This window comes from Myotis yumanensis, unplaced genomic scaffold, assembly GCF_028538775.1.
Source record: "Myotis yumanensis isolate MYYU_CA2020_CCGP unplaced genomic scaffold, mMyoYum1.0.hap1 SCAF_3, whole genome shotgun sequence".
In the NCBI taxonomy this organism is placed as follows: domain Eukaryota; kingdom Metazoa; phylum Chordata; class Mammalia; order Chiroptera; family Vespertilionidae; genus Myotis; species Myotis yumanensis.
Genome location: NW_027223754.1, coordinates 186,988,600 through 187,009,801, shown reverse-complemented (window position 1 = coordinate 187,009,801; position 21,202 = coordinate 186,988,600). Strand labels below are relative to the sequence as shown.

The 21,202-nt window shown below is 38.4% G+C and overlaps 1 protein-coding gene across 4 annotated transcripts in view; it reads right to left on the bottom strand.

Moving 5' to 3' along the window:
• EPS8 (EGFR pathway substrate 8, signaling adaptor) overlaps positions 1 to 21,202 on the bottom strand; it is a 168,672-nt gene that overhangs the window by 83,334 nt on the left and 64,136 nt on the right. For all 4 annotated transcript variants that reach the window (XM_070410641.1, XM_070410637.1, XM_070410639.1 and 1 more), the window contains exon 2: positions 17,928 to 18,017. The gene's annotated coding sequence lies outside the window, so the exon portion shown is untranslated. The remainder of the gene's footprint in view (positions 1 to 17,927; positions 18,018 to 21,202) is intronic.

Genomic DNA, 21,202 nt, shown 5'->3' with positions numbered 1-21,202 from the left:
CATATCTCCAGCAATGCCAGCATTATAATTAATGAAAAATGCTTTAATGCTTTTTCTGGAAATTAAATCATAGCTTTAAATGCACAACTGAGTTAGGTACTTAATTTGGAGGCAATATCCCCAGTTAAATTAGGTATTATTGTTAATAAGAAATGTCTTAATTGTTTTTCTGGAAATTAAATCATAGCTTTAAATGCACAATAGTTATGTGCCTAAATGAAACTCGTCCTTGCGTAAATATTCATTTTAATTATTCAGCATTTTTTCCAAAGAGAAGCCCATTTAAATGAATAGAGTTGGGAACAAATTCTTTTTGAGCTACCCCAAAACAAAAGTCAGAGATATTTGTGCATTTGTCTTACAAGTCAAGCTGCCTATAAAAAATTGTGAAACTTTCTTTTCCTAAGATGATAGATATTTACATAGTCATAAAAGTTAAAAGAAAAGAAAAATTAAGTCCAATCTTTTTAATTATGGCAATTAAATTTCATATTTAAAAGATAGTAAGTATAATAAGCTTTAATTGTGGGTAGTACTGTCTTTAAAAAATGTCTGCCAAATTATAACAATGGATGTTCTCAAAAATAGCAGTAAAGTTCTTTCTAATCCTGAAATCATCTATGAACTGGGGTAAATTTAGACATATCTGTGTTCATTATTGTAAAAAAATAATGCTCATTTGTTAAGCATGTCAGTGTATCAGTCTCTATGCCAGCGCTTTATGTGCATGACTTTGCTCAATTCTTACCACCTTATGAGTTGTAAGAGCTTATTTATCCTCATTTTAATGAGGAGTCTTGGAATTATAAAAGTTATAAGTGAGGGTAACTTGGCTATGATACTTATATATCATAGCTAAGATTTGACCACAAGTTGTGCTTTTATCTACTACTAGAGGCCCGGAGCATGGGTTCATGCACCATGGGGTCCCTCGGCCTGGCCTGTGGGGATCGGGCCAAAACTGGCTCTCCGACATCCCCCAAGGGGTCCCGGATTGGGAAAGGGCAGTTCTCAGGTGATGCACCCTGGAATCGGGCTCCCTCCTCTCTGGTTCCATGTGTATCACCCAAGAACCCCAGCTGCCAAGTCACTGCAGCTCAGCAGCTCCTGCATTGAGCATCTGCCCCCTGGTGGTCAGTGCACGTCATAGCTACCAGTCAGATGGTTGAATGGTCGACCAGTCAGCTGGTCGTTTAGGCTTTTATATATATAGATAGTAGCGATTTTTAACCTTTTTCATCTCATGGCACACACAAACTAATGACTGAAATTCTGCAGCAAACCAAGAAATGTTATATTTTTTACAAATTTGACCCAAAAGAATAGATATAATTTTAATTCATTTACACTGGACAGTTATTATTGTCATGACAATCTAAGGGACAAAAGGTCAGTGTCCCTGACTGGTCAGTTATTGCATGTTTTAAAAATTCTTGCGGTACTCTAGGTAAAAATCACTGCACTATTGTATACTTTCCTTTAACTAAAGATAAATCCAATATTTTGCAATTGGATGGGAATATGTCAACACTGATTAATTAAAAGCCAAAATGATCTTTGTAGATGATTATTCAAACAAGATTCATTCAATATTACTTGGCCCAAGACAATAACTGTACTGGTTCACTTATTCACTCATTGGACAAGTACTCACTATGTAACCATTATGTGAACATCACCTAGAGCACTGTCAAAAGTAACTTCCTTCCATGATGAAAGCTTACTGTATCATCACTGTTTAATACAGGTGTTGGACACCTAAAGTGCAGCTAGTGCCACTGAGAAACCGAAATTTTAATTTTGTGAGATTTATGTTAGTTTATATTTAAGTGTAAATAGCTACATGCGGCTAATGGCTAGAATACTAAACAAGATAGCTCTAGATACAGAGTACAGTTAACAAAATAGACACGGTTCTTAGCTTCATGGAGCTTACAATCTAGTGGAAGAACCAACATGAAATAATTAAAATCTACTTATATAAAAACCCTGGGTGTAACATCATGGCCAGAACCGCAACCAACCGGAAAGAAGTCAGTCCTGCAGGAGTCATCTTAGAAATGGCTGTGCCCTCCCCCAGCTGTTTCCTGGAGGATGAGGTTTCAGGCAGGAACCCGCTCTCAGGGCGAGGTTTCAGGCAGGAACCCGCCCTCGGAGCGGAGGGTGGAAGTGAAATGATTTGTAATGGATCTATTACTGAAGCTACCTTTGGAAATACTATATCTATAGATAATATTAAAAATATATCTAAATGTGCAATTCTTTGTCCAAAAAATGAGCATGTTCAACAATTAAATGAAGAAATTTTGGATATACTTGATGGAGATTTTCACATATATTTGAGTGATGATTCCATTGATTCCACAGATGATGCTGAAAAGGAAAATTTTTCCATCGAATTTCTTAATAGTATTACTCCCTCGGGAATGCCATGTCATAAATTAAAATTGAAAGTGGGTGCAAATCATCATACTATTGAGAAATCTCAATAGTAAATGGGGTCTTTGTAATGGTATCGGATTTATTATCAAAAGATTATGACCTAACATTATTGAAGCTGAAGTATTAACAGGATCTGCAGAGGGAGAGGTTGTTCTGATTCCTAGAATTAATTTGTCCCCATCTGACACTGGCCTCCCATTTAAATTGATTCAACAACGGCTTCCCATGATGCCAGCATTTGTGATGACTATTAATAAATCACAAGGACAAACTCTAGACCAGTGGTTCTCAACCTTCTGGCCCTTTAAATACAGTTCCTCATGTTGTGATCCCCAACCATAAAATTATTTTCGTTGCTACTTCATACTGTAATGTTGCTACTGTTATGAATCGTAATGTAAATATCTGATATGCAGGATGGTCTTAGGCGACCCCTGTGAAAGGGTCGTTCGACCGCCAAAGGGGTTGCAACCCACAGGTTGAAAACCGCTGCTCTAGACAGAGTAGGCATATTCCTACCTGAACCCGTTTTCGCACATGGTCAGTTATATGTTGCTTTCTCTCGAGTTTGAAGAGCATGTGATGTTACAGTTAAAGTTCTAAATACTTCATCACAAGGGAAATTAGTCAAGCACTCTGAAAGTGTTTTCACTCTTAATGTGGTGTACAGGGAGATATTAGAATAAGTTTAATCACTTTATGAGTCATTGTTTGCATCACTGTTGTTTTTATATCATGTTTTTGTTTTCATATCATGTTTTTGTTGTTTTCATATCATGTTTTTGTCATTTTTATATCATGCCTCTGTTGTTATATCCTTTTGTTACTGTTTATTTATTAATAAGTTTATATATTATTTTCATACACATTTTACTAATTTCTTTTCATCTCTCACACTTCTATTATAGAGAAAGGTCAAATAGCAATATTAAAATATCTCCACTAATTAATTCCTTTTTTAAAAAAATATATTTTATTGAATTTTTACAGAGAGGAAGGGAGAGGGATAGAGAGTTAGAAACATCGATGAGAGAGAAACATCGATCAGCTGCCTCCTGCACACTCCCCATTGGGGATGTGCCCACAACCAAGGTACATGCCCTTGACTGGAATCGAACCCAGGACCCTTGAGTCCGCAGGCTGATGCTCTATCCACTGAGCCAAACCAGTTAGGGCAATTAATTCCCTTTTAATGCACATGAATTTCATGCACTGGGCTACTAGCAATAAATATAATATTACAACTTCTGTTACTTGCTTAAAAGAAAAGATAGTTTTTGTAAGGACCTAACATCAGACTGAGGCAAATCTAGCATCTAAAAAGTATGACATTGAGCAATTCATTCTGAAAATGTTATTTCAGGATTTCCTCATTTAAAATCTAAGATAATTAGTAAAGCACCAAAACAGAGAATTTTTTTCAAAGTGCTTTCTATGTTTTAAGACTAATGCACAAAGACTGCTCTGTTGAAAAGATGCCTATGCAAAAATAAGTGAATAAGAATGTTGTTCTTGTTTTCCTATTTCAGGTAATGCTCTGAATTTAAGTGAAATAAAATGAAAGAGAATAAAAAAGAATTACAAAAAAAAGCAGTAAAATCTATAAAATGTTAACTTTAGACACTTCAAGTTTAAGAACCTGGATTTGATGAGAAATGGGAAAGTGAGAGAAGAACAACCGAACTACTATTCCACTTGGGCAGCAATGGGATTTTTTTTATAGTAGCATGCCCACTTTCGGGCCAGTGTCAATTTATACACCAAAAAAGAAAATTTATTTTGCCAATAATTATATTCCCGGACTTGAGCACCTGGAATTGAAAAAGGACAAACAACTCTCTACAGTGAATTAATAAGTGTGTGTGTGTGGGGGGGGGTGGGGGGGGGGTGGTGTTTGGATCAATCAGGGAATGGGAGAATCACCAGAAACCTTCATGTTCCTGAATCATATTGGGTGGATTTTTGTTGGGAAGCTAAGATGAATTTGTTTGGGTAAGTACGATATTTGAGGTCAGAAGGAAGAGGAAATTTGAAGAGGGAATTATCACGAAGGCTGGGAAGGCCACATTTGCATTTCTTTCTTCCCATTCCCATAGTCCCATCTCTATGCACCTGGGGAGATGGCCTATAATAAACTGAGGTAGGGAAAACTGGGGGCAGAAGCATGATCTGATTTAATAAAAAATGAATTGCTCATAAGAATAAGTTTATTTTGCCCTAACTGGTTTGGCTCAGTGGATAGAGCGTCGGTCTGCGGACTGAAGGGTCCCGGGTTCGATTCTGGTCAAGGGCCTGTACCTTGGTTGCGGGCACATCCCCCGTAGGGGGTGTGCAAGAGGCAGCTGATTGATGTTTCTCTCTCATTAGTGTTTCTAACTCTTTATCTCTCTCCCTTCCTCTCTGTAAAAAAATCAATAAAATATATTAAAAAAGAATAAGTTTATTTTAATATTTCTACATAGCCCCCAAATTTAATTACAGCTCTTTATTAAATAAACTGGGTATAATTCAGCTAGCTTAACCGCTGTCCCCATTTTAAGGCATCTGATTTTATAAAGTCAATGCACTAAGAAAACTAACCTACTACCTGGATTGCTAATACTAGTGATAGGAGGAAAGATAAATAGTGATAGAAAGCAAGCAGTAGCAGCTCACATTTCAATAACACTATGTGCCGGGCGCTATTCTAAGTGCTTTACATTTATTTATTTTCTTTTAATTGTCACAACAACCTTATGACATAGGAACCATTATCCTCACTTACAGATGAGTTAAGCTAGGTACAGAGTTTAATAACATGCCCAATGTCAAAGAGCTAATAAATAGTAGATATGGGATGAAATCCAACCACTTTGCCACAGAGGAAAATAATAGTTATAAAGTTGGTTTTTTACCCCAACTCACAAGATCACATAGCATCTAAAGGATTTCTTTCTTTTGTTATAAATGTATTATACATGAAAGTACATACATTTGTATAGAAGAGAACTAACAGTCTAGCTTTTACTTATAGACAAGAAAGGAAAGACATGGGATTTTGGAAGTTTATGAAGTAAAGGCAGGCAATAACCAGATTATTAGAAATAATATCAAGATAAAGGCAAAGGTAGTACCAGAATCAAGACAATGGACCCTAGCGCTTCAAAAGGATCTCGAAATTCTAAAAGGGAGTGGCATCGCCTTGATTTTTGTTCAGCCGAGTCCACGTCTATTACAGAATACTTACCTATGGGAACATTTTTCCAATTGTGTAATGGCAATCAAGAAAACCAGAGCTGACTCTTACACCCAACTGTGAAGCAACATGCTTTTAAACACAAGGGGACATATGAATTATTATGAAAGAAATATATCAAAAAGTAAAAAACAGACTGAAACTGTAGAGATTTTCCACTTTACCTCTATGAAACAGAATAATACATAGTAGACACTTTTCCTCCAACTTCTGTGGGAAATAGATTCTCTCAAAAACTTGAACAAATCAACTTAAAAACATGCATTGCTTTTTCTAACAAAACATTGTTTAGTTTTACTGAGTGTGAGGGGAAAAGATTTCAGTTTTCCTCAAGCTACTAAGCTGTCAGCATAGCTTAAACTCAACAACCTCTTTTAATAGCTTCACTATATTACATGTCAAGAGAGAAACATGGTTGTTCCGTATAATACATATTTTCTTATATTTGGTCTCACACCTTAAAGTAGTTTTTAAAGTCCATATATTTTGTGTTATGTAAGCAGTAAAAATCTATGAATGAAGAGTATCAGGATGTTAAGTGATCTTTTGGCCTTCTGATGAGCTAAAATCAAATCATTTCAGAAGTTTTTATACATAAAATTTGAATCAATCTAATACTACTCCCTTCTAAAACTTAATTTTTTTATTATTCTTTTATCTAAATCCTATCAAAGTAACCCACTGCCCTCAAGATCACATCAAATTCCATTGCACAGCATGGTGCTCCTGTGATCTGGCCCTTTGTACCCTGACAGCTGCTTCTTTCACCATTTCTTCCTTCTTGCCACTTCCCCTGCTCCCTCCAGACCCACCACCCACATCCCTCCCAAGCTCACTATGCATGAGCCATACTGAAGTACTTTTCAGACTCTTGCCTTAAAGAGACATCATCTGTCTGGAATATCCTTCCACCCACAAACCTCTGCCACCTTCACCTGGCCAGCTCCTAATCCAACTTTGGATCTCAGAGCTGGGAGGCCTGATTGCTCTACAGCAGGACAGATGCCTCTCTCACATGTTCCCATTAACACTTGAGTCTAACATTAAGATGCACGTGTCATGCTGCAGGAACTTCCTATTTCCTTGTTTACACACAGGATTTTACATTTCTTGAGAGCAGGGCTAAATAATTTTAGTGAATACCAAGTGCTAAGCATAGCTCCTAACATGAAGTAAGTTCTCAATAAATACTTATTTAACGGATAAAAAAGTATGCCCTTAATTATTTTTTACTTGAGCAAATTAAGATGTTTATTTCAAATCTTCTTATTAAGAAAAGACAGAATGAAACAATGTTCTAAAAGCAAGAAAACTTAGTATGAAATATGTTAACTAGTTAAAGAGTTAAAAACTGAAAATACTTAGCATCACTAACTTCTCACAAGAGCCACTTAGGGAAAAGAGAGTGTCAACCCTAGCCCCCAAAAGTCTCTCCAAGTCACTCCCATTCACACTGTAAAACAGAAGTCTCCTTTCTCCTGCCTTCCATCTTGACTTCTCTTATTACCAGCTATCTTCCATATTTTACCCAAATGGAGTGGGAAATGAAATCCTCTTCTAATCCTATCTTCTCACCTCTCCAGTTGTGCCCTGACACTCTCTGATGGTGAGCAGCAGTCCTACCAGCACCCACCCACTTTCCGTGAGTGTTGAGAAAACATCATTCCTGGGACGGCCTAGATGTCAACTTGACTTAGGTTTGTTGTGAATTTAGAAAGAACACCCCATGCTGAAGTCAATACTATTCCTCGATTTGCCAGCACTATTTCTAACTCTGTGCCTTGGACATGTCACTTAAACTAGTAGGTCCCCCATTGGTACTGGTTAGGCTGGAAACCAGGGGCTCTCCAAGAGGTCTTTGCAGCTCTGAAGTCCTGGTGCATTCGCTCACTGACATCAGTGACAAAGGCCAGCATATGAGCTCAGTGACCTGCTTCCTGTCAGATACATTTACCCATACAGGCCACCTGACGGAACAGAACACAGGAGAAAAGTACCCTATCTTGTCATTTGTGGGGAGGGAGAGTTACTGAAGTCCCTTTGATGACTGGAAGTTACTCTCATAAACTCCAAACCTGCCTACAAATAAAGCATGTGATGACATGAGGACGTTCATACTTTTCTTTTTTTTACAGTTTAGCTGCTAAGAATCCCTGGGACTAGCACGTGGCAGCACACAGTAGTTCACTCCAGGTAGTTAGCTGGGAAGAAAAGATCGATTTCCCTGCTCTCCCAGGATCTGAAGTGATTTCATTCTGAGATGCTAAAGCAAAAATTTTTCCAGGAAACAAGTGTTTGAATTTTATGTGACATGAGACTCAGTGTTTACAGGAGTGGCACTTGATCTCAACTGCCACTGTTGTCACTTCAAAGAAGGCCAATTTCGCCAGGAGCCACATGGCTGCTTCCCTGCTGTGAGGGAAATAGGATGAAACAAAGTGGCATACTCTTGTAATGGCTGTAGGTGCCAAGGCAAAAAACCAGACTCCAACCAAAGCTCAATCCTTAAGATTAAAAAAAAAAAGAAAAAGAAAAATGACCAGCTATCAGTCTACTAATATAAGTGGGCAAAGGATTCACAGCACGGGTCACCACTACCCACAAATTATCCCCAAACATATCTACTGACCTTGAGAACCTTACAGAGGCTCAATGACAATAATGTGCTCTTACAAAAAAGACAGTCCTACTTGCTGCTCCCTAAGAGCAGGGGTGAGCAAACTTGCCCATAAGGCAATTTCCTAACACCCAAAGACAACTTCCTGAGCCCTAAAAAAGTCAATATTTCTGCCAAGAAGGAAAATACTTTGTGGGTGTTTTTTGTTTTTTTCAGAGCTACTGGAAACAATAAAAACTTACTGAGTATATCCCAATGCTTTCATTGTGTAACTGTTTCATAGTAAAAGGAACATGTTGTGAAGATAGGCAGCCTTGAACGTAAGTCCTGACTCTACCATCTCCCTGTGACTTTAGACAGATCATATCCTCTCTAAGGCCCTATTTACTCATCTGTAAAAATGAGAAGATTGTTAGCTGGATTATATGCAAAATCACACACAGATCAGTTAAGATATATTGCCTACACCCCTATCTATCAGTTCCTTTTTGACTGACCTGCAGGCCTCTTCTCTTACCCTAAACATCCTTCGTACTAGCAGTTTTATACGTTACATCTATCAATTCCTCAATTTCCACTCTGTTTTTAAAGTCCTCCCTGACCAACTCAACATTAACAACTTCTAGTCCTTTGGCAATTATTTATCATGTTTCGTGTTTTTTAGTGTGGCTATGAAGAACCACTCTGATTTAGTCCTTTGTATCTCTAACACAGCTCGAGGACTTGGCAAACTAGCACAGTGTTTTGCAAAATAAATCCGGTACTAAAGTTGTGCTATAGTTTTATATGTGTGTGCTAAAGAAAGTCCATAGAATTTTAGTGACCAAAGTGGAACATTATTATCAATATAAATGTCCTCTAAAATGGACACAAATGACCCCACCTGACACAAATGACTCTTATCTGAAGCAAAACTTGCGAAATAGAAACTAATTCAGAAGTACAAAATTGAATTAAATATTTTAAAAATTAACTTAGCAGAATTTCTACAGTTCCAATTAGATAAAACCCCCTCAGTAGTAATTGAGGTGAAGTACCAATTTAAGTATTGCTGTTGGTGTGGTCATGTATCAGTTATGATTTTAACATCTGATCTGAAAAGCAGAACTTTGGTGAAAGTACGCCTATTTATATCAAGGAGGCTCAGAACTGACTCAGAGGAAAACGTATTATCCTCTGACTCACTAGGACCACTTCCTGAAACACCCAGTGTTTTTCTTGGAAGGAAGTCTAACAAGTGGCATTTCTTTCAAACACTGATTAGACAAAATTGAAGTCTAAAACAAAATGGACAAAAGATACAAATTTCCCTAAGCCGACCAGGTTCCAAAGTGGAGACCATCCCATAGACATATATTATCTGGCCACAAAAGGGAAAACTTTAAATACACTAAAAAAATAGATAATCCAAGGTATATTATAATGAATAAACCACTGAAGATTTACACATATCCCTTTTTATACCATAATCTCTTAATAATAAAGAAACAACTTTATGATTTTAATCTGCACAATTAACTAATATTTTAGGCTTTTGAAACAGTCACTTTTTTTCAAGGTAATTCTTTTTTCCTCTCTGTGTGGCCAATATTTCATAATAATTTACAAAAACAGTAAATAACACTCAGTGCTTATATGAGCCAAACATTGTTATACATTCTTGGCCCCCATTAATTCAAATGATAATCACTATTCCTCCAAACGGCAGATTCTATTATTATTTATATTTTACAGATGAGGAAACTGTGGCGCAGAACCATCCTTCCCCACTATCACACGTGGTAAAGCCTCAAACCCAAACAGACCAACGGAAGAGCCCAGACTCTGTTTCCACAGTATGTCTGTGATTCCCCACCCCCACACTGGGATGCCTGCTAAAATTTAAACATACTTATGCACAGAGACACATGCACATGTATAATTACATATGTATGTATGTATAAACATTTCACATTTAACAAAATCTGTGCCAAAATTTATGTATGTCCTTTTCATATATTAGTTTATTAATTCTACTGTGACTATTATATCACTAGGATTTGGGTACGAATAAAACCAAACCTTTAATCTAGAAGAATAACAATTACTTAGATAAGCTTTGAAACATTCCACTGTCCAGATACATTTATGTCAATTTCACTTGTTTTTTAGTTCTAAAATATTGGAAACATCTCAAAGAATTTTAAAAAACACCAAAATGATTCTGCCCTGGACACAGGCCTTAGGGGAGAAAAATAACACATAACATTTCCTTCTTCAAAATAACAAGCAATTATACTGAATCTTGCTGTTTGTTTCCTCTTGAGTAATCTAGACTGGAGGGATTTCAAACACCTGACTCTGGAAGTATTTTGCTTTCAGTAGAAAGACCATCCTATCATGTGCCAAGTCAGCTAATAAGTGTTCAATCATATCTATAACTGATTCATAGAAACTAGTTTAAATATTAAATGACTGCATATTTCTAGTTCTTAATATTTGAAAAAGAAATTCCAGGTTAGCTAATGATGCAGACTATGCACTTTGAAATCAGCCACAGTCACTCTGACCTTCCTATTACTAAGGAGCATTTTAACAGAAGGGCAAAGTTATCCCAGAAAGGTGAAACCCATAAAGCAGCAGCCCAAGGAAATGCAGTATTTCCTAGTGGTAGCACCACTCTGGGGGTGCTGAAGATTCAGAGGAACTCTTGAAAGCCTGCCAGTGTGATTTTAGGCCAAAACAGAGTCATCCTGCTTCCTAAAAGTATATAATTTACCCAATCAACACAGTGGATAAAATTCTACCCCTGGAAATTAATTCATTCGCATGAGTCAAACGGAGTAGGGCCCTCTTTTTGACTATGTTCCACCCTCACACACCATTCTCACAGTATATGGAGGGAATAAAATAAGACAATATATATCAAAAATTACTTTAAAAATATAAAATGATTTGGAATAGGTATGTTCCTTTACAAAAAGATCATAATGAAAGAGCTTATGAAAAGGCTCAAATAATTTTTGTAAATTCCTCTGCATTTTTCACTTCTTAATTGAGCAGCTAAGCAGGCTGGGCTGAAAGACCCTCTCCCACCCCCCCGCCCCAAGTGCACGAATTTCATGCACTGGGCCTCTAGCATATTCAATAAGATGGCTTCTAAGGTCAAACTTTTAAAGTCATAAGAGAAGAAAAGACTTAGATCTTGCTTTTATAATTAATTAATCCATTATTAAAGTTTCCAGCAAATATCTATAGGAATTACAACAGAGTGTTAACAAAAGTTGAGACTTTTAAAAATTTAGAAGGCATAAGAATCATGTCTGTAATTTTCATTTAAAAAGTTATTAACTTGATGTCTTCTGAAAAATCAATTGTTAACTGCAATAGTTAAAATATCCTCTGTTCCTGGTAATGAGCCAAGTGACATTGATAATATCTAACTCAGTAATTTTAACCTAAAAAAGAAACCTTTAAAATAAATAAGACTTTTTCTACATGCACCTCCCAACACACCCTCAGAAAACCTTAAATATCTGCTGGGGCAGGGGCTCTTTCTTCTCCCTCACTGATGAAAACAAAACAATTCTTAAACACTTAACCTCATATGCTAGCCTTGACTGTATGACTCTTTTTGTAATGGAACAGACTTATGACATCCAGTGAAAAATTTCTCAAATTTCACATTAAACTCCTAACAATCTGATAGCATTAAACTAAAGTTTACTACAGTTCAAGCTTAAGTAAAGCATACACAAGTGTCATTATTAAAGTCTTGTATAATCAGCAGTACAGGTATTGTTTTTACTACTTATTGGCTATTACTTTTTAACTCAAAGGTTAACATTCAAGAATAATCCTGAAAGGTTTTCTTTCCTTCTGTCTCCAATTTCCATTTGCCTTCCTACTCTAAAGTTATCTTCTCTCTTTCCTTAATTGTTGTAAACCCCTATTTCATCTCCAATTTATGGTAAATATCTTGTGAAATAGTCCTTCCACGTCTAGTACAACTTTATTTCATACTAGAGGCCCAGTGGATTCCTGCACTGGTGGGGTCCCTTGGCCTGGCCTGTGCCCTCTTGCAATCAGAGACCCCTCGGGAGATATCGGGGTGTCGGTTTCAGCCCAATTCCTGCAAGCCAGGCCAAGGGACCCCACAGGTGCACGAATCCATGCACCGGGCCTCTAGTATGCACATAAGATCTTCGGTTAATCTCTTCCCTCCATTCCCTCTCCCCCCTTCTCTCAGAGACTCATCGATCTGTTCCATGGTCCCAATCCTGTGCTTTGAGCATCAGCCCCCTGGTAGTCAGTGCGTGTCATAGCGAACAGTCCAACGGTCGCTTACGCTTTTATACACACACACACACACACACACACACACACACACACACACACGGCAAATATGCAACCCTTTCCCCATTCTCTTTCTATGTTATAAATTCCTCAATGCAACCAAACTTATAAATGAAAGTATCTTAATTTAGAAGTCAACTTTAAATATGAAGAAATAAGCCCCACAAATAGGAAGTATTTGAGGTTTTAACTTAATTAAACCGCTAAGCCTGATTATCATGTTACTTGGTCACCCAGAGAACCTGGGATCACATGTTTTAGTACCAAACACACTCACCCCAACTGGTCATTTTTAGAAAAGTGGCTATATTCATTCTTTGTCAGATTTATTCCTGACGTTGCAATAATGGAAATTCACTTTTCCTTCTCAGAATCATATCCAGGTAAAATGCTCTCCATTCTTTTTTCCTGACTTTTCTGTGCAGATTGTCTGCAGGTCAAGCTCCATTCTGATCCCTTGACAACTGTTAAGCGGCCTATGGTAACAAGGGATTATGACCAATCTGAGTAGTTTAATATAATTAGGTAGTCTTCAGAAAGGAGAATAGTAGCTTTCATCCAGGCAATCCCTGTACTCATAATTATATCAGGAATTGTCAAGCAAAATGTCCATTCATTTTCTATGAATTCAGTAAATCTTGCTGAGGGCTTTACAGTGATGCACAAAACAGATGTAATCCTGTCCTCAGAGCTGTTAGGAGATACAATGACCTTTTTTGACATTCCCTTGAATTTGCCAAGCTCTTTCCATCCTGGAGGCCTATCACACTCTGTCTGGCATAGTTATCCTCTTTGTCTTTGCTGCCTAACTCCTGCATCTCAGCTTAAACGACCCCTCAGGGGAAGTCTTGCCCTGGCCCACCAATCTATATTAGATCCCTCATTACATGTTTTCATAGCACCCTGAAATCTTCTTCATAAAACTTTGCAATTAAACACATGGGCCAATATTTGCTTAATATCTGCTTTTCAAAAATCCACTGCTGCCTGGCACATCTTCTATTGAGGCAGACTCACTTTTCTATTTTGTACGTTATAGTGAAAACATTTTAAATCTCAGATTTCTTTAAATTTTTCTTTACATTTTCTTTATAACTCTAAATACAGTGTAGTCAAAGATCTTGCTTCCTTCATATGTAAACGTTATAATAAAATTACAGTTCTCCAACTCATCCTATTTTTTACTTGTAAAATTTAACTGATTTGTGTATATCTTATATCTTATAATAACTAGCTAAAGTTATTACAAATGTTTACATCTGATATCTATTTAGATAATTTCAAGCCAGAATTGTGAATAGACATACCCAATTTTTACAAACAAATTTTCTCCACCATTTTCTTATCTGGGAGACTCAGGCAAACATGAGTCCCATTATTAAATGTGAAACTTTAGTCTAACTTAGCCTCTATGAGCCTAGTTCCATCCTTTGTTTTGTTTTAATAATTCCTTACTGTTGAAAGTATTACATATGTCTCCTTTCCCCCCCATGACCCCTTCCAGCCCGCCCCCACCCTAGCACCGATAGTTCCATCCTTTGTAGAGTAGTTACACTCTTTCAAGGTTACAAAGTACACAAAACCCCTAGCAAAATATCATAGTAAATAAGTATCAATTCCTTCCTACATGTGTGCGTGGGGGGGAGGTACATGTCTGAAAATGTAGCCCTCTATTTAATATAATACCAGTTTCCATTACCTAAAAAATATGGAATATAAATTTTTTTGCTCATGAGCTATACTTCAGGTCAGGGGCTGACAAACTTTCTGTAAAGGGTCAGTTTGGGGGTTTGAGGGCCACATATGGTCCCTGTTGTTATTCTTTGTTTTCATTTTTGTTTTTAATAACCTACTAAAAATGTAAAAACCATTCATGGCCCCTAGAAAACAGTGTGCTGACCCCCTGCTTTAGGTTAAAAAACACTCATTAATTCTTAACATTCACCATTACTTATTGTATTACCTGTATAATATTTGGCTCTTAATCAACACTCAATTGAAGAACTATTCTCTCTACTGTTTATGAAACCTCCAGTTTAACAAACACTGATTAAACATGTGTTTACATGTGAGGTAACTGACTACCTAAAGAAATAGCAATCCTATCTAATAAAAGAGAAACATGGTAATTAGCGGTACATCCGCTACCCTTCCCATTGGATAATCAGGGAGATATGCAAATTAACTGCCAACCAAGATCGCGGCCGGCAGCCAGGAAGCTGATGCAAACAGGGAGGCTTGATTGCTTCAGTGATGGAGGAAGCCAAGGTTCCCCGCCTGCCTTACCAGCCTCTCAGCTGCTCTCTAAGAAACATTGTAACAAATATAGAAGCTAAACAAAACCCTGGGCTTCAGCCAGCAGGACCGAAACATTGTTTCAAATACAGAAGGTAAACAAAGGCCAGAAACCTGCTTTCAGCAGCCGGCTGGAGCTGAGCCTCAGAGCTAAAGCTGGCCCAGAATAAAAAGAAAAAGAAAAAAAGGACAGGTTGGGAGCCTCAGTCACCCGCCAGCCTGAAAACGGCCCTCAGTCCCTCACCCAGACTGGCCAGGCACCCCAGTGGGGACCCGCACCCTGAACCAGGACACCCTTCAGGGCAAACCAGCCGGCCCCCACCAGTGCACCAGGCCTCTATCCTATATAGTAAAAGGGTAATATGCCTCCCAGCACCAGGATCAACGGAGCCGCAAGGCCTCCCGGCACCGGGATCAGCGTGACAGGGGGCAGCGCCCAAACCCCCTGATCGCCCTGCGGCTCTGTGTGTGACAGGGGCCGGGGCCACAACCTCCCTATCCGCCCTGCTCTGTTTGTGACAGGGGAAGGTGCCCCAACCCCCTGATCAGCCCTGCTCTGTGCCTAATAGGGGGGAGCTCCCCAACCCCCTGATCGCCCTGCGGCTCTGTGTGTGACGGGGTGGAGCCACAACCTCCCCATCAGCTCTGCCCTGAGTGTGACAGAGGGGAGTGCCCCAACCCCCTGATCAGCCCTGCTCTGTGTGTGACAGGGTGCGGCGCGCCCCCGCCCCCGCCACCGGCCCTGCTCTGTGTGTGATGGGGTAGAGCCATAACCTCCCCATTGGCCCTGCCCTGAGTGTGAGAGTGGCGGCGCCCCAACCCCCTAATCCGCCCTGCTCTGTGTGTGACAGGGGGTGGTGCCCCAACTCCCCTATCGGCCCTACTCTGTGCGTGATGGGGGGAGCTCCTCAACCCCCTGATCGGCCCTGCTCTGTGCATGACAGGGGAGCTCCTCAAACCCCTGATCGGCCCTGCTCTGTGTGTGACAGGGTACGGACCCCAACCCCCCTGATGGGCCCTGCTCTGTGCATGACAGGTGGCAGCGCCCCAACCCCCTGATGGGACCTGCTCTGTGTGTGACAGGGGGTGGCGCCGCAACCTCCCTATCGACCTTGCCTTGAGTGTGACGGGGACGGCGCCCCAACCCCCAATCGGCTGTACCCTGAGCGTGACTAGGGGTGGCATCGCAACCTCCCGATCCGCCCTGCTCTGTGCATGACAGGGGGCAGTGCCCCAACTCCCCAATCAGCCCTGCTCTGAGTCCGATCAGGGGCTGCACCTAGGGATTGGGCCTGCCCTCTGCCACCCGGGAGCAGGCCTAAGCCAGCAGGTCGTTATCTCCCGAGGGGTCCCAGACTGCGAGAGGGCACAGGATGGGCTGAGGGACCCTCTCCCCCGACCCCAGTGCACAAATTTTTGTGCACCGGGCCTCTAGTATATATGTACTATAAAAGAACAAATAAAGCCTTTTGAAGTCTTTCCTCTCTTTTTCCTGTGTGTGTTTTTTTTTCCCTGAGCCTACTACAAATCGGAATTTACCACATAATCAATTTATTATGCTCATGACCTCAAATTTATCTTATGATATTTCTGTGTATAAATTGGTGCTAGCTTGAGTTTCTTTATAGAATCTGATTAGGCTTCATGTGCCATAGATTTTGAGTCCCCTCCTGCTTATTCTCCAGTAAGCTCCCTACTTCCAACTGTAGCATATTCTGATAAGTTCACCTTTTTGTCCCCAACTTCCAACGCAATCATTTCTTCTCTTCTTCCTTAGTTCAGCTCACCCCCTTATTGCTAACTATCCAATTTTTCTCCCTTTTTATGTATAATCCCAATGGGATAAAACTGTGTTGTTAGTTTCTGTTATAGCTCTACCTCTGACCATCTGGGTATTTCTTAGGCTGCGTACCTTTCTTTCTTTCTTCATCTATAATAGGGGTTAAAATAGTGATGCCAACCAGACACAGTTAAGTGCAGAGGAAATACACATGTGGAAGTTATTTATTTACAATCTACAAAATACCCTGAGAGACCATGAAGGTCTATAGATGTTACACTTGATTTAAGAACAGGCTCTGCCATTTATGAGTTATCCACCTTGGGCAAGTTAACCCCTGTAAGCCATTTATTCCTCATCTGTAAAATACAGTAATAACACCTACTTTATAGTGTTTATAAAAATTACGTGGCATAATCCATGTCCAGAACTTATCATAGTACCTACTACATAGCAAAGGCTTCAAAAATGTTAAACGTAATTATTATTACTTAAGGGTAAGATGTATTTTTACTCCAGGGGCCACAGGCCTTTTATTGTTAACTTCTCCGTCTCTACTTGCATTTGAGCCTATCTATGTTTCCACTGGTAAAGATATGCCTCCCTTTTTTTTATAATACTCATCAAACAAGTTCTTTGACATTTTGCTCTGTGGTACTGGGTTCCTCCTTACAGGGACTATTTAGTGTCTTTCAGCAATAAAAGAGAGGGGAGAGGGAAAGTTGAAATGAAGAAGAAAAAGAGAGTGAGAGAGAGAGAGAAAAAAAAACTATCAGCTCATACTTTGTATGTTACCAATTAGTACAGTCAGTTCTGTTATAATGCAACATACGCATTCCAGAAAACCACAATGCTATGCAAATCATATCATTAAAACCTCAGGGCTTATGGGGGAAATGGTGTGACACATAAAATAAGAAAGGAACCTAATAAAGACCATAGAACAGTTTTACATATGTTAAATCAGTGGTTCTCAACCTTCTGGCCCTTTAAATACAGTTCCTCATGTTGTGACCCAACCATAAAATTAGTTTCGTTGCAACTTCATAACTGTAATGTTGCTACTGTTATGAATCGTAATGTAAATATCTGATATGCAGGATGGTGTTAGGCGACCCCTGTGGAAGGGTCGTTCGACCGCCAAAGGGGTCGTGACCCACAGGTTGAGAACCGCTGTGTTAAATGGTTAAAAGAAAATAAAAAACTGCAATATGGCACCTTACCTTGAAAAAGACATGAACTTTGCTTCTAGAATTGGCTGTCCAAAGGGCTGCAGCTGGTGAGTTATTGTGAAATGATGGGAGAAGAGTTACCTGAAATGGAAGGGAAAGTTATAAAATGAGATATGATGGCTATAGCTTACAGTATGCAGTGAAGTAAGGTAGCTAGAAGATATCTCAGATGTGTGCTTGTGTATCCTACGTGGCTTGGTGAAGTTTCCTATGTTCACCTACAATCGCTCAGATAAAATCACGCATAACAAATGTAAGATTTATATTATACTCAAATTGTTCCCTAATATCAACAATATCTCATTTTCAAAGCAAGCATGATAGCAGAACTGACAGTACTATTCCAAAACTATGAACTTTTGAAAAACGTTCTGACTCAAAACTGTAGTCACTGTTACAAAGCAAATGTTATTCTCCAATTACCTATTCCGCCCAAAGCTTTTACCTAGAAAAAGTCATTCTTTCCTTGTCAGTCTTAAGCCACTAAACATCATCTAAGACCACTCTTTGTTTCTTCAGCTTTCACTGCGGGCAGCAGCTCTGATTCAGAGAACCACACCATACTTGTTTAGATCTCTAGTTGATTCTCTGTTCCTAAATGTCCATTTCAACAGAGCAGTGAAAAGTCTTACGGTCAATAACTCACTATCATGTCAGTCATTCTATTTATTCAGTCACCCAGTATTTACAATGAGCATCTACTGAATACAAGGCGGCATGGGAGATACAAGATGAACCCACATCCAATAAGAGATAGAGACTTAACTCAGTGGATCATTTAAAGTCAGAAAGTTACATAGGAGGTGTAAAACATTGTAACACATGTAAAAATAACATTAACACAAGACAGAACAGGAAGTACCTGAAGAAAATGCAGAAAATACATAATAGATTACTTTTAATGTTGGAAGAGAGGGCCAGAAGAAATTTAATGGGGGTGATTGGTAGACCTGAAGGATGATGTAAATTTTGGATATGAGGCAGAAACTCCAATTGTGGTATAGGTAAAGAGAAAGATGGGAAGTGGGAGGTGTAAAGCATAAAAATCAAGAAGCTTAAGCCATAAAATGAGCTACGTGGCTACAAATGATAAGTTACATCTCAGACTTTGAGTTTTAAATGATGAGAAATGGGAACGCCAGTGACAATTTTTATCCAGAAGAGTGCGACATCAGTTATGAATGGGCAGAAAGGAGACCAACTGGCTTTCACAAACCCAGGCTTTGAATAAATTGAGAGACTACATTCAAGTCTTTGGAAGGAGAGGGAAGAGCAGCAGGAGGGCTTTTTCCAACTACAATCCCAGGCTTTGTGTCCAAGATTGATATGCATGGGCTCTACTTAATGGATACTAACTGTGTTGCATGGTCCGGTAAATTGTATAAAACAGTGGAGTAAAGAAAAATTACATGCAAATGAGGGAAAAGTATTTTTTTTTAGAAACAATGAAGAAAAACAAAGAATGCAATACTAATAGTAATAAATAATATTGTCAGATTTTTAAATATGACTGTTAGAATTGCATAATTAGTAGAGCTAAATAATATGACCCTGAATTACATAAATATCTCCCATAATGCATTCTTAATATTCAAGAAACTATAGAAATGTTCCTAAAAGCAAAGCCTTCTTGGACAAACGTTCGTGTGAGATCGATGGCAAGTTTAAGAAACACACATAGCAGTTCAGCTCAGATTTTACATTAGCAAGTACAGAGAGAAAATACTTCACAGATTGCCTTAAATTTTAAAAAATATATTAAGAATTAAAACTATCACAAGTTTCTTCTAATCAAATTCCAAAATCTAGTTAATATATTCTATACACAAGATTCTGTATACAAATGCCACAACTTTGAACTAAAATAAAAAAGCGTAATTTCTTCACATAGCTGAAAAGTCTGTTTTTAAGTGCTTTCATATCAAATTAAACAATTAAAAATACATACACAGCCTGCTAGTGTGGTTCAATGGTTGAGCGTCGACCTATGAACCAGGAGGTCACTGTTCAATTCCCAGTGAGGACACATGCCCAGGTTGTGGGCTCAAACCCCAGTAGGGGGCATGCAGGAGGCAGCCAATCAATGATTCTCTCTCATCATTGATACTTCTATCTCTCCCTCTCCCTTCCTCTCTGAAATCAGTAGAAATTTTTTTTTTAAAAAAACACATTCACAAACTTAACTCTAAAATTTTAAAAAATAGTTGTTTAATTAAATTAGAACTATCCTGTAAGGTAAATAATCAAAAACACATGATCACCTATTTTATCATTATCACCTACATAAAATTTTTATACAATTCAACTAAATTATTACTTACAAGACTAAAATATAATGAGCTGATTTATGTTCCCCTTAAAACTCCAAGGAAATTCCCCTAAGGAAAGCTCATACCTACCTTGATGAATTAATGACACAATTTCATTGAAAAATAAACTAAAAAGGAGATTTCTCTACATAACTTATTTCAGAATTATGTACATAAAAAATGAGTCTAAATGTCTTATCCTCTCTATAGTCATTTCCTCTTATGTGCAATTTACTTAAACTGAAGAACTGTTTCCAAAGGTAGCTGTTGAAAAACAGAAACTTTTAAAGCACTCCAGGTACAATAGCCTCCTTTAGGTGAGAATAGGGTGGGCAAAGAACAAATATTTTATATACCATTCCCAGGGCACATAGGAAATTCATACTCAGCTAACATCTGCCTTAAAATTTGGCCTGTAAAGCTAACCAAAGCTTTGTCACAGGGTAAAACGAAATCAGGCCATAAACATCTCAAGCCACCTCACCTACTGATGCTACCAAAGTTGCATTAAGTGCCATTAAAAATTTGTGTACATTGATAATTCTCCTATAATGTAGGAAGTCTTATTAATAAAAAGACACTTCAAAGGAAAATCAACATTTTCAAGACTGTATTTCAAAAAGGATCAATACAGCCATAACCACGGCACTTGAACGCAAGAATGTATTACATTTCCCAGCACCAAAACATGGATGTAACCAGTTATTTACTTTTGTTCTCTATCTAGCGATATAATATTTATTTCTAAATACTAAAACTTAGCCTTGCACCCAATTCCTAGTAACTGAGCAATAACCAAAAGGCTCTTTCTGACTTAAATTAAATTAACAAATTGATAAGAACTACAAAAATATATTAAGAATTACATATATTTGTCACTGAGGTCAAATTTTATATTTAAAACATCAAAACTACAAAATTGGATTTTTTTAAAGTTGTTCTTTTAAAACTTCCATT